Genomic DNA, 14,443 nt, shown 5'->3' with positions numbered 1-14,443 from the left:
TTTAATATTTTTCTGTAACAAGAGTATCTTTACAATTAATTATTTTCGTTCCCTTTTGTTTAGAAAAGAAACTAGTCACAATTAGATTAAAGCGGAAATTGTATTATTATTATTTGATAACATTTTCAAATTATGACGACTTTGATAAAACCAGGTTAGTTACCAACACGACAGCCGTAAAAACTCATCTTTTAATATCAGAGGAACTGTAAGATCATCCACACTAGATTTTGTCTTGAAGATATTTTATGTAAGCAGATAAAAACCTGAGACCAGAACTAAAAAAAAAAGTCTTTTTCACCCAAATAAGGTGCTAGAAAGAAACACTACAAATATATTTGGATTAGGAAAGGAAAAATCCTTTTGAGAAAATCGGAAAATAAGAATGAAATAATAATTAAACTGAATAAGGTTTAACTTAGTCGTAAGAAATGTTTAGAAATTAGTTTAGATTAAGTGCATTTATTAATTCAATAATTATCAATCAGAAATCTTTACTTTTTCCTGGTTCAATTATAATTAATTGCTGATAAAGGAATATAAGTAGTTTACATAGGAATTTCAATTTTTTTCTTGTATATTTACAAGAAATCCACGTAATTTATATATTATATTCTTAAAACAAATCTGGACAAGAAATGAGGAGTTGAACTTATTTAATAAACAAGGATAACAAAAATGCTACAAAGTTAGAGATTATAATAAATCTGGAGGTATAATAGTTATATTGACTATTAAAAGAAGTACATAAAATTAATAACAGAACAGGTTCAGTATTATACCATTTTCTTATTCCAAACAAAATAAAAAAAAACTTATATATTGCAGGAAACATATATATACAGAAATTAACTTTACAATAACAACCAATGAAAAAATTTTGAATTTAAAAACCATTGAAATGATCTAAGTAGTGTTTTAAACTAAGAAACGTATTTTATTGTAATAAAAACAAACATAATAAATAGGACATCCAGAAGTAAAGACAGTATTGCAGTTGAAATTTGAAAATATTTTAATAATTTATTAACATTGGTGGAACATTCTTGGTTAACACGTTAATAGTAAAATAAATTTGTGAAGGCGTTTTGAAATGTTCTGCCATTTTACCAACATTTATAGAAAGTAATTAACGTGACGTAAATAATAACAGGTCCGCCATGGCCAAACGTGTTAAGGCGTTTGACTCGCAATCTGAGAGTCGCGGGTTTGAATTCTCGTGGCACCAAACATGCTCGCCCTTTCAGCCGTGAGGGCGTTATAATCTGATGGTCAATTCCACTATTTGTTAGTAAAAAAGTAGCCCAAGAGTTGGCGGTGGGTGGTGATGACTAGTTGCCTTCTTACACTACTAAATTAGGGACGGCTAGCGTAGATAGCCCCCGAGTGGCTTTGCGTGAAACTAAAAAAAGAAACAAACAAATAATAACAGAAAATTGTTTTATTATCAGATAATCTTTTGTAATTTGTTCTAAAAAAATTATTGAAAATATAGTTAAAGAAAGATTTATAAAAAATGTATATTCGTTAATTTCATTTTGTCAGTTTTTTCAAATATCAAATAATATGGGTATATGAAAACAGAGGATAAACAGCTTAAGTTATTAACTCATTTTATTAATAATAAGATAAGCTTTATTTCATTACATGAGAAGTTTTCATACAATTTCAAAAGAATGTTTATTTAAAAGTTATATAAATATGGAATAAAAGCTATTATTTTAAAAAATCGTTTAAATCATATAAATAAACAACCAGAAAACAAATAGCTCAAGTTAATATAATAATAAGTAAAGAAAGAGAAATTATTTTGGGAATGTCCCAGAAATAAAATTTTGGGTCCATTATCCATTATTATTTTTTTCTCCGTGGGTAAATTTACAGACTTATAACACTAAAATATGAGGATTCAGTTTTTTAAGGTACACAGAATGCAGGTCGTTGTTCAGGCCAGTTGATGGTAGATGGATAAGTCTTAAAGCTTATATCACTAGAAAGTGTTTCAATAGCAGTGGTGAGCCTAGCACAGATAGCCCATTGTGTAGCTTTGTGCTTAACTACAAATAAACTATTGTTCGGATCTTGTTACCACAAAATTTGCTCTGTGCATGGAAATTTAAATTCCACTATTGAATCACACAAGAGTTGCACAAAAACTCTGACGGTGTTCTGTAAGAGAGCTACATTATTTTCCAATTAGATACAACAAATCCATCCAGTCCTCGAGTAACTTTATGTGAAGTTCAACAAACAAGCAAACCATGAGAATCAACAAATTCCTAAAATAAAAAAGAAATGTTTGAGAACAGGCACCAAACGTTCACAATAATATTCCAACTAAAATATGATCCCTGTTCAACAATAAATATATATACATATATATATTAAATCGACATTGAAAAAATGAAAACTATTATAACAGTAATGGACCTAAAATGTTTTTATGTCGTATCATCGAATTTAAAAATATTGTGCAAATTTGACAACTGGAATAAAATAACAATATTTTAAATATATATTGTTATATATCTAGTACGTAAAATCTTGCATATTCAATATTATGCTTTATTTGTGTTTATTACTTACTTATTTGTTTCAACAAGTTAAAGTTAAGCAGAAAGCTACACAATGGGTTATCTGTGCTCTGTCCACAGCGAGTATCAAAACCCGGTTTCTAACGTTTAAAATCTAAGGGCATACAGTTGTGCTTATTTATTACAAATAATATCGAGTACATCTTGTGAATCACAATGAGAATTGTAAAAATGTTTTTATTTTCATTAAAGCTTTTTCAGTTTTAAAACTTTATATATACTGAATATATATATAATATATTATTGAAACAAATGCGTTAAATTAGTTTCATTTTCTATTTTAAGAAAATTTCCTTGAATAAAAAACCGAAACGTAGGATGGGTATAGTTGTTTATACTGTAAACTTAACAAACAAGTTTTCAGCTTGCAGTTCTAAAGACTTAGTATTTTTCATTATGACGAGAACCGAGCAACTAACTTGTTTATTTATAGGAGCCAGAAAACAACTGAAAAATTAGCAACATCTACACAATGCATTTTCTCTTTAGAAGACTTCCAAAGGTATTTGAAAACGAAAGTGTCTGGTACGTATTTATCATGAACTTACCCTATGTAGATTATAATGACATGCAAAATTAATAATTTCTGGAAGTTAGAAATTGAAATGAATGACTTAAAAACGATGGTAAATTATAACATAAATTAGATGAGAACAAAGAGTTGTTGGAAAAGAATAGCCAATCTGTAGAGCGTTCTAAAATAATTTTCACTTAACGTCAAGTTCAACATTTTGTTTTGAATTGTTCGCAGCCTTTTAGCTTCAAGAAATTATTTTTACTTTCTCACAAAATGTAAGATTTTTTTACTTTTTGAATCTGAGTATCTACTTCATTTGTTGCCACGAAAATAATAATAAGAAACCAATAAACACTCTGTTTATCACAGATAAAGAGTGATATGAAAAGTATGGGTACTGTTTCTGTTTTCTCCAGTTTATCAACTTATTAGGAAAGGAACATACTAGACGAAATTACTGTACGCCTGATAACTAAGTTAATGTTATTTCAGATATTTGCACAAAGCTACACAAGGGCTGTCTTCGCTAACTATCCCTAAGTTTCAACAGATAAGCATCTGATAAACAGAACACACCATTACTTCTTGAGATACATTCGTTTGATTGAATAGAGAATTTGATCACCACCCTTATAATGCACCAACAGCCCCAATATTTATAGCAAACTATGGAAACAAATAATCATATAGGAGAGAAGCATTGTGTGAAAAGATGAAATTAAACTTAACATTGAGATAAGGAAGAACAACTGAACGTGATGAGTAATTATGCTGCAGTACAAATACAGATCGTTCTTTGTATTAATGTAAACCAAAAATAATGAAATAAATGACAGAAAGTCACTAAATATTCATTTAGTGCTCTTAGAAATGCTTAATTTTTAGCATTTAATAATTAGTGTGCAGCACAACATTATAGGGGATTCGCTGTTTATCGTCTGCCACTGTCTTCCAGATCGCTTTGCTATTTGTTATATAAGCACGTTATGTATGGAAGGATGAAAAAAGAAATATGAGTTTCGTAAAATATTACGTAGTCACATATCACAACCAACAGGGCAAAAGATTTTTAACCTACTTGATAACGCCAGGCATGGCCAGGTGGTCAGGGCACTCGACTCATAATCTGAGGGTTACGGGTTCGAATCCCAGTCGCACAAAACATGCTCGCCCTTTCAGCCGTGGGGTCGTTATAATGTGACGGTCAATCCCACTATTCGTCGGTAAAAGAGTAGCCCAAGAGTTGGCGGTAGGTGGTGATGACTAGCTGCCTAAATTAGGGACAACTAGCGCAGATAGCCCTCGTGAAGCTATTCGCGAAATTCAAACCAAACCTAATAGATAAATACGTGGTTGTTGTTTTTGATAGTGCGTGTGACGAAAGCATTTTTTAATATGATGGTGCTGCCACCGTTTGAGAAAATTAAGAACAAACGCTAATAAACTACGTGTAAAAAAGGCGTGGTCTGATAGAGCCAAAATGTATTTCACCGAAATAAATGTAATTTTTATAAGCGTTTGCAGGATCATTTTCAATTATTATATACGTTGTAAATCTTGCATTATAGGTTAATATTTTGAGGCACGTAAGAAATTAATAATTAATTAATTAATAGTAATTAATACACACGTTTTCAAAGTAATAAGATCGACGTCTGTATAAATATGTTTTCAGGTGAATTTACAACTGACTGCGAAACGATGAGTTCGGTAGATTGTTTCTAGAGCCCACAACTACACAATTTACAACTGACTGCGAAACGATGAGTTCGGTAGATTGTTTTTAGAGCCCACAACTACACAATTTACAACTGACTGCGAAACGATAAGTTCGGTGAGATTGTTTTTAGAGCCCACAACTACACAATTTACAACTGACTGCGAAACGATGAGTTCGGTAGATTGTTTTTAGAGCCCACAACTACACAATTTACAACTGACTGCGAAACGATAAGTTCGGTAGATTGTTTTTAGAGCCCACAACTACACAATTTACAACTGACTGCGAAACGATAAGTTCGGTGAGATTGTTTTTAGAGCCCACAACTACACAATTGGTTACCTATACTCTGCCCATCACGGGTATTGAAACCAGATTTTCAGCGTTATAAATTGTAAGACTTACTCTTGGTTCACCGGTGGGCTGTATAAAAATCCTTACAAAGAGATTCATGATGTTAAGCAAAATTAGTATCATTTGCATTCTTACTGGTGGTTTCGAAATGGCCTAATCTAATGAATAGTTAGAAGGTCTCTAATATTCTGTGTTCTAATTCTGTCCTTAAGGTTTTGGCTTTTACATGTTTTTAAAAACAGCAATATTGTAGCATATGTTTTGAAACTTTTCTACATATGCATGCAATATTTGGGTCATTTTCTACATGTGCATACAATATTTGGATCATTTTCTACATATGCATACAATATTTGTGTCATTTTTCTACATGTGCATACAATATTTGGATCATTTTTCTACATATGCATACAATATTTGGATCATTTTTCTACATATGCATACAATAGTTGGATCATTTAGTGCAGGATCAAGAGCCTCAAGAAATTTTTAAGCATTCCATACAACACCAGTTATGATAATATACAGTGTTCGTCTGTCTCCAGGAGTACAGTGGTATGTCTGCGGATTTACAATGGAAGAAACCTGCTTTCGATACCTGAACACGGATATCCCATAGATTTGTGCTTCACCTCAAATAAACAGCCCTGAAAATTTGCCCATACCTCACTATCTAAATGCGCGTGCGCACACATTTCGAGTAATGTAAAGAAGAAGGGAACTAAATATATTTTGGAAGACATATTGTAGAAAAGCATATTAAAAACTTATCAAAGCTTCTAAAAAAAGGTTTAAAGTTAGGTCGTAGAATAAAATTATAAGTTAAATCATTGATATTATTACGTTTAGGCCTAACTAAATTAAAGCAAAAAAATACACAAGTTTATTTCTTTATTGAATGCAGTTCCTACTAAATATAGTTTTATCTAATATTAGGCCTAAGATAAATGGTGGCTGTCACTAGAATTCTTTGTATTATTCTGGAAATTCTTATTTAAAACTACTGTTGCAATAAAGATATTAATAAGACCGCAAATATTGATAAATATTTATTTATATTTGGCAATATTTCTATTGGCCAAACATGCTCGCCCTTTTAGCCGTGGGGGCGTTATAATGTGTACAATCCCATTATTCGTTGGTAAAAGAGTAGCCCAAGAGTTGGTGGTGGGTGGTGATGACTAGCTGCCTTCCCCTAGTCTTACACTGCTAAATTAGGGACAGCTAGCGCAGATAGCCCTCGAGCAGCCTTTTCGCGAAATTAAAAACAAACAAACAAATAAACTGTTCTAGTTCAGACATATTGTGTTTTGTAGCGGTAAAATTATAGAAGTACATATTTATATTTGTTGATAATTTTCCTATCAAAATGATTTATAAGTTTTTACATTTTAGGTAATTATTCACTTCGGATTACGTCTGTATGATTTGATTTAGGAGCAAACGATATATTTAAGGAAAATTATGAGAACATGTGTTAATTCATTAAATGTAATCACTACATTATTCAGATTAAATTTTCTGGTTTAACAACAAAGTTACAACATTTACAAAATGGGTTATATGCGCAGTGCCTGACGCTGGTTATCGAACTGCAATTTTCAATGTTAAGAGCTGCCAAGATGAGTCATCAGAGGGCAAGATCGGTTATTTGACTTCATTCTGTTGGCCAGCTTTTGCGTCAAGTAAATCACATTGTTCGTATTAGACCTAGGTGATTATTTCTGTAAAAATAATTTGATCGTCACGCGTACTTGAATCTATAGGCTAGTGCCTTTTAAATCCATTTAAAAGTAGTGTATATTGAAAGCAGGAATAATAAATGATTAATTAAATATGGTGAACAGATAATATCAAGGCCTGACATGGTCAGGTGGCTAAGGCGTTCCACTCGTAATCTGGGGGTCACGGGTTCGAATCCCCGTCGCACCAAGAATGCTTACCCTTTCGGCCGTGGGGACGTTATAATGTGACATACAATTATGCCATTAGTCGGTAAAAGAGTAGCCCAAGAGTTAGTGGAGGGGGGTGATGACTAGCTGCCTTTCCCCTAGTCTTACACTGCTAAATTAGGGACAGCCAGAGCAGATAGCCTTCGTATAGCTTTGCGCGAAATTAAAAACAAACAAACAAATAAACTGTTCTAGTTCAGACATATTGTGTTTTGTAGCGGTACAAACAAACAAACATATTACGTCAAAACTATGAATAAAATATTTATTCAACATTATTGTGTAGTCTAGTTGAAAAAATTGTTTGTTATATAATTTCTAACGTATATTTAAGTGCAAATCAGAGTATTCAAAATGAAACAGGCGTTTGAACGTAACATCAATGACTGGGACTCGTTCACGCAAAGTTACTTATTTAAATTTCATCTGAATTTTTTTAATTAATTGAAACTCAATTTTTGAAATTTTATATTTAAATCCTTTTAAAGTTTTAATTTTATAATTTCTTCCCTTTTTCAGATTCCACCTAATAATGCAAAAGACAAAAAGTCTGAATTTTTGTATGATGATTGCTGTATAAAAAATAATTCCTTTTTTTTTAAATGTGCTATTTTTCGCCACTAGGTGTCGAAACTTTAGCTTATCAACCTACGCTTACATAATTTTAAAGTCAATCACCTTATCACACTTGGTTTGTACCGGTTCACCCGGTCACTTGTGAGAAATTATTGTTCTGTCTGTTGGAAATGACATCTAAACCTTATTATTTAATCATTAGTGAAGAGGAAACACAAAAACAAATAAACTCAAACTTCCATCTACTTGCTCATCTTCTCACTGGAATTTAGTTTCGTCTAAATAGATGGGCTGAGCCAGGGCACAACAAGGAAAACATGCAAACATGAGATGCACGAACTTTTCAAGAAATAAAGAGAAAGTGACGTGACGCTACCTTACAGCTGACAGCAAATATACAGCTATGAAATTCTTGGTTCACAGAAATACCAATTCTGTGTGAGAAAGTAAAAATACATTGATACGTGACCACATTCTGTGTGAGGAAAATAAAGCTACCTTACAGCTGTAATATCAACTATAGAACCACATTCTGTGTGAGGAAAGTAAAAATACATTACAGCTATAATATCAACTGTGGGACCACATTCTGTGTGAGGAAAGTAAAAATACGTTACAGCTATAATATCAACTGTGGGACCACATTCTATGTGAGGAAAGTAAAAATATGTTACAGTTATAATATCAACTGTGGGACCACATTCTATGTGAGGAAAGTAAAAATACGTTACAGTTATAATATCAACTGTGGGACCACATTCTATGTGAGGAAAGTAAAAATACGTTACAGTTATAATATCAACTGTGGGACCACATTCTATGTGAGGAAAGTAAAATTACGTTACAGTTATAATATCAACTGTGGGACCACATTCTATGTGAGGAAAGTAAAAATACGTTACAGTTATAATATCAACTGTGGGACCACATTCTATGTGAGGAAAGTAAAAATATGTTACAGTTATAATATCAACTGTGGGACCACATTCTATGTGAGGAAAGTAAAAATACGTTACAGTTATAATATCAACTGTGGGACCACATTCTATGTGAGGAAAGTAAAAATACGTTACAGTTATAATATCAACTGTGACTGATGTTTTGCCAGAGATGTGTTTTCAACTAACAAATAACATTTAAGGTTACATAACGAAGATCGAACCAAAACTTATTAAGAGTTACTTACACACAAACACGTACACGCACACACACTCACATAAATATGAATATTGATTAAATACTCAGTATTGTCATTTAATATATGAATATTGATTAAATACTCAGTATTGTTATTTAATATATGAATATTGATTAAATACTCAGTATTGTTATTTAATATATGAATATTGATTAAATACTCAGTATTGTTATTTAATATATGAATATTGATTAAATACTCAGTATTGTTATTTAATTTTACTTTTCATTAAACACTCAAGTTATTAAGATATTATTTTTGGAAGCGTTCACTTTTTATAATTAAATAAATAATAAAAAATGATAGTAAGCTTAATAAATCTATATAATTTTATAGCGCTATAGAAATTCTTAATATAACAATTTTGTTATCACTATAATCTATATAAACATAATAGCACTGTCTGTTGTATGTCCATATAACTACTTTGCAGGGTGTGAATAGATCTTCATCAAAACTTGTATGGAGGTTCATTAGGTCCTGATGAATCTACATACAAATATTTAGTTTTGCGGTTTTTATTAGCGTTTTTACATTTTTTTTCCGCTGCCTCACCCCTGTTGATGGAAGGTCACAAAGTCAGTCCTTGGGGAGATACAATGTTTTATATGGCGGTTCATCCAGTCCTTGGGGAGATACAATGTTTTATATGGCGGTTCATCCAGTCCTTGGGGAGATACAATGTTTTATATGGCGGTTCATCCAGTCCTTGGGGAGATACAATGTTTTATATGGCGGTTCATCTAGTCTTTGGGGAGATACACACGAATTTCCAATCTTTCATTCTGTCTTTTACAATTTTGAGGACGTTTTTCACAATATATAAGGGGAGCAACTTTTCATGTCATAAATTAACTTTTCATTAATCATGAATTTACATAATTTACATAACTTTCGTCCAGAGGACGGATACTCTAGCTACTATAACATACTTTAACAAAGTTATACATGAAAATAAATAATATTATTACAGTACGTATAGCTCAGTCTTAATGTCTAGAACATTGTATGAACTTTAGGGTTAAATTTCAATAATTATATATTCAAGGTTCACAAAGGTGTCATACTCATTTGTCTTTTAGTAAATATTTTCCTTTATTAAATTCAAATTTCAAAATAGCTGTTCTTTGAATATCTCCTTTGTTGTTTTAAGATAAAAATTACAATAAAAAATACTCTTTGTGTGTATTTGTGGTTTTATTTTAGCATAGCCGCATCGGACTGTCTGCTGTGTTTACCAAGGGAAAACTAACCCCTGATTTTAACGCTGTAAATCCGTAGACTTACCGCTGTGCCAACGGAGATACTTAAGAAAATAAAACGCTTCAAACTCTTGTAACTAACGAAACGTAACTAACTATAACAAGTGATACTTTCGAATAATTTGAAAATCCCGCTGTTACTTCCTGTTTTGTACTAAAACTAAATGAAAGAGCATAACGTTAATGGTTATTTAAACAAAGTTGAACCTATTAACAATTCTGAAGGCTAAACCAATATATTTATTGAATGTAAGTGCTTCTTTAAAGATTTTAACAAATTACAAGTTCCGGGCTCGATCTAATGATAAGCGTGTCAGACTGTATGATGGGTCTTCAGCCAAAAATTAAATCACACCCTCTGCTTTGGTGCTGTAGGTGATGATCAAATACTATTATTTGATGTGTGGCACAACGGTATGTCTGCGGGCTCACATCACTAAAAACCAGGCTTCAATACCCGTAATGGGAAGAGCACAAATAACCCAGTGTACTCAATTCCAAAGAAACAAAACCAATTGATCTAACAAGAATAATCCACTAGTTGGCAATGGGAGGTATTGACTAGCCAAGCCTATCACTCTTCAAAATTAAAAACGGATAATATCAGAGAGGATTTGTAAAGTTCATGCTGAATCCACAAGTAAAGACCAAAAAAAGAAATGGTTGTGGTCTCCACTGTAGGTCTTTGTTTTGAAGTAAAGCACCGAAATTTTAAGAACAAATCAAGAAAACCTGGATTTCAAAAACACGTGATCACACATATCTAAGTTATCACATTCGTTTTCACTTTAAAAGTTGAACAAAGATGCTGCCCATGGCTGCTTCAATTTGGTAATAGTATCAAATTAAGGGCTGCTATATCTGAATCTTAGAGGTCTCTGATTGACCGGTATAATTAAACCAATGATACGTAATCATGTAACAGAAGCCCCATATGCAAACATTACCTAATCATACAATGAAAAATGTATATATATATATAAATATTGCCATGTATATGTACCAAAGTTAACTAATCGTGCAACTTAAAATATGGACTACCATACAGATTAATATCAGTTAATCGTGCAATATTATGATATGGTATTACCATATATACCAACGTTAACCTAACTTAAAACATAGAATAAATCATAAAGAAATGATACGTAATTTTGTAGTTTAAACCTAAGTACAATATATGTGTGTGTGTGTTAATGTTATACATTTATACAATGGTCATGGACTATCTACATATACACTTCACATGTTGGAAAAATTCAACCGCTAATTTCATTGTTCAAAGCCACGAAGCTGACCGATGAGTACAATGAGGAAATGGTGTAAGAAAGTGTTACCTAATCATATACTTAAAAAAATCAAACATGTTATCCTATATTCATATAACTTTGTCGTTTACTGTAACATAACTATATCATTAAAGAACCAACTTTATCACGTATACCGTTATCACATAAAAGGGATTTATACATGTAATTATTACATGTGGCAATACTACCTGATATAATTCCCCCTCTAGAAGAACAAAGGCTGCATGGAAGGGGGTCACCTGTTTTATCCTCTCCCAGTACGGTAGTGTGTCGTCTGTCAGTCAGTCACTAGACACTAAAATGATGCTACTGAAGAACAACTTAACGTTGCAATTTGGATTTTTTGTGACGTCAGTAAAACGTGCGCAAGAAATAAAAAAAAATATTTTCTATCCTTAATTTTGGTTTCATTTACTCTTGAAACAGAACACTTTTGAAGACCGTGTAGAAGTACATTAGTTTTATATATACATGTAATTACAATTTATAACAACGTTACATATAATTAATCTAAGCTACTTGCACAGATTAATTAAAAAGACTTACACGGACTAATAGTTCCTCGTTGGCGATGAAACTCTTTTTCTATTGTTTCAAATTATGAAAATTATAAGCCATAATATGCTTTAATACTTAAGCGTAGGCATTAAATAATATCATACGGTTCAATCTTGATATTTTTCAAGATACGTTTGCTCTTGTAATATACACTATACTTTATTATTAAGGTATTTCTTTTGTCAGCACGAATTGACTTCTTGGCCCAAAGTGTGATAGGAGTAGACAACACGGCATAATTTACATACTCTGTGTTGCAGGATATTTCAAAGAAAGACAAAGCAAAAATCACGGCAAGTGTTGGGTCATTTCGGCATAAACGCTTTTGACCTTCACTCTATCCACGTGGTAATGACTTCACGTTCTCCTTAGTCGGCGCCTGCGGGTATTGCCCCAGCGTTGTTTAAGATGACGACTTGTGATAAAATGTTTGGCTTGAAAGTAGACTCATATATCTTCCTCCCATCAGCAGGTAAGAATATCATATCTTGAAGGAAAGACATCGTTCTCTAACTTAGAGAAAAAAATAGCGTTTTTCTTTCACTTAATAAGCAGTAACACCAACACAAGCTAAAGTCGTTACTTAGCTACTGCATGCTGTTTTTCTCTGTAGACATGTGAAAAAAAGTAGTTCTCAAAACGTTATTCTAACTGGAGTGGTTCTGTGTGAGCGTTACACGTGACTAGAAATAGATTATTAATTTTTATTTAATTGGTCAAATAAAAATGTCTAATTTTAACAACTTTTTTACTTACATACATTACAATATTTTCATGTTGAATGCGTGAAGATCCCACTGGCGCAGGGGCAAGTCTGAAGGCTTTTAATGGTAAAAAGTAGGTTTCGATACCCGCAGTGGGTGCAGCACAGATAATTTATTGTGTAGCTTTGCGCTTAACAACAAACAAACACTAGCATACATGAAAGTAAAAGACAGAAAAATGTATATTTCTTGTAAAGTGTGTTACTTTTATTAACAGTGAAAGTTCCACGTAAACTGATCCTTGTTCTTGTGTTTCCTACATCGCGCGCATTATAATGTGGAACAAATTACAGAGGCAGTCGTTCAGTGCTGTACTATAAATTCTGCCCGTTCATATAAATAACTCACCTTACATTGGTCAGTATAAGAATTCTCACAAACTGTGCAACACAACATGTTTGATACATCGTTTATCCATTGGGATGTTCTTTCACTGTAGGTTACCTCGACGAGTTTCACAGTAATAAACTTAAGATATACAGATGTACTGTCAACGTTGTATTTTTCAACTCCAGGAGAAGCAACGGTGCTACACACTTTGTAGCACAGCGTTTCAATCGTTGAAAAGTTATTTTTCATAAGATTGATTCAAATGAAATAGAATGAAGTGTACTACACATTTTTTAGTGTAGCTTTAGAACCTATAAAGGGTTCTACTTCATAAGTTTGCTTCAACTCAAACATATAGCAGAGCATTACACACTTTTTAATGCACCGCTCCAATCCATAAAGGATTTAGCTTCATAAGATTTATTCAACACATAAAGAGACAAGAGCACTACATATTACGTAGTGCAACTGTCAGAACTGAAGAAACTTTTCTTTGGTATTCCTCGATATTTAAGAAGGTATCTCATATTCTATATTGACAGAGTAATGCACTTGGATTTGCCCCGGCATGACCAGGTGGTTAAAGTACACAAAACATGCTCACCCTTTCAGCCGTGGGAGCGTTATAATGTGAAGATAAATCCCACTATTTGTTGGTACACGAGTAGCCCAAGAGTTGGCGGTGAGTGGTGATGACCAGCTGCCTTCCCTCTAGCCTTACACTGCTAAATTAGGGACGGCTAGCGCAGATAGCGCTCGTGTAGCTTTGCGGGAAATTCAAAAACAAACAAGCAAGCATTGGGGTCATTGATCAACGATGAGACTTTTAAAAGTTTGACCAGGCGATTTAGTGAGCTTCACTTTTAGCTTTCAAACAACAATAGTTACGGTATCAGATACTGCAATTGTTTATGTCATGTGTGATGATTTAACAGCTGCCACTGGGATATTAGAGATCTGGTAATATGAAACTCCCTCAAAAAGAGACGAACCCATGATTAATTTAAAGACCTCGTCCTAACAGGAATTTAGAAGTTATAATGATAAAGGGATAGAACTGTTCAATGATTTGAGACACACTAGATGAGTTTCCGACTTATTTGTCATGTTAGGAACACAAATATGCTCAAGCGTTTAGGTTGGGTTAAACCAGCAACAGATAATATAAAAAGGAATTCATTAATTATGGTAGCAACTCACAGCAAAAACTCTTTTAGAAGCAGTATAAATATCATGACATATATATTCGAGTATTCCGACTTTCTCGAGAGAGTTTGTTAAAAGATATTTTACATACAGATTGGTGCA

This window comes from Tachypleus tridentatus, chromosome 13 (assembly GCF_004210375.1).
Source record: "Tachypleus tridentatus isolate NWPU-2018 chromosome 13, ASM421037v1, whole genome shotgun sequence".
Classification (NCBI taxonomy): domain Eukaryota; kingdom Metazoa; phylum Arthropoda; class Merostomata; order Xiphosura; family Limulidae; genus Tachypleus; species Tachypleus tridentatus.
Note: the sequence above shows the minus strand (reverse complement) of the source record.